General features: G+C 67.8%; 1 non-coding gene across 1 annotated transcript; it reads right to left on the bottom strand.

Moving 5' to 3' along the window:
• Positions 1-250: 250 nt before the first annotated feature.
• Positions 251-335, bottom strand: Trnar-ucu. Its single transcript is given in 2 exon segments — positions 251-286; positions 299-335. It is a non-coding gene; the product is annotated as a tRNA-Arg (tRNA).
• Between the last annotated feature and the right edge of the window lie 663 nt (positions 336-998).

Genomic DNA, 998 nt, shown 5'->3' with positions numbered 1-998 from the left:
CAGGCCTGTTCCACGCTCTCATTTTGGCCTACGTCGAGAGCCTGGATTCTCTACTGCCTCCCTCTTCTCCTGACTGGGATCAGCCCGGGTCGGCTAATGGGAGTACGAAGGCCACCCCGGAACTAAGGGTTGTGGGACGCAGCGGGAGAGGTCTGTGGACGTGCCGGGAGTTAAGCTGTTTAGATTACAAAGAAAAGGAATAAAAGACAGAAGCCAAAGATAATTTCCCGGGGGCAAAAAGAAAACGTTGCGACTCCGCCGGGACTCGAACCCGGAACCTTTGAATGCCTTCAACCTCTAGAAGTCCAATGCGCTATCCATTGCGCCACGGAGCCACCTGTTGGAGTTTCCGCGCATCTGCCGTATTAAGCCAGAGGCAACGGCCCGGCGCCCCGGCCGCCACAATCTCGCTTGCCTCCGTCGCCGGAGCCCAGCCGCCGCGCCTAAGACCCCTCCAACTGTAACGGTGAGGCCGGCGGGCGCCCAACCGCCCGGGAACCGCCGCTGCCGAAGGGCGGCGGCTGCGGGCCGCGGGTCCGGAGAGCGCAGCGGGAGCCCGGCCTCTCTCGCCGACCACGCCTGTCCCCTCCCGGGTCCCCGCCTGCCCCGCAACCCCGCCTACCAGCTGTGTCCGGCGGCCGCTCCCGTCCGGCCCGGGCCGCCGAGGCTGCAGGCCCAGACCGGCCGTTGCGCCGTCGCGCCGGGCCGGTGACGCCGGACACTTCCGTCGCACCTGCGAGCGGCGAGGGCGAGCGGCCGCGCCCCGGAGCTGCGAGGCGAAGGCGGCGACCCATCTCGGGCCCCGGGCTCTTCCGTCACGCCGGGACCTGCGGCTGCGAGTGCGGGCCGAGGCGACGTCTGTGTGCGTGCTTGTGCGTGTTTATCTGCGCGGGGCTCCGGGGAAACGGGCTTTGGGTTGCATTTCGCTCCCCACAGACCCAGAGCCGAATTTCTGAGGTATCCGGGCTCTGGTGGCCTGAGGGGGGCGACGCGCCCCG

This window comes from Grammomys surdaster, unplaced genomic scaffold, assembly GCF_004785775.1.
Source record: "Grammomys surdaster isolate TR1022 unplaced genomic scaffold, NIH_TR_1.0 126531, whole genome shotgun sequence".
Lineage (NCBI taxonomy): Eukaryota > Metazoa > Chordata > Mammalia > Rodentia > Muridae > Grammomys > Grammomys surdaster.
The sequence above is the reverse complement of the archived record's forward strand: the minus strand, read 5'-3'. Positions and strand labels throughout refer to the sequence as shown.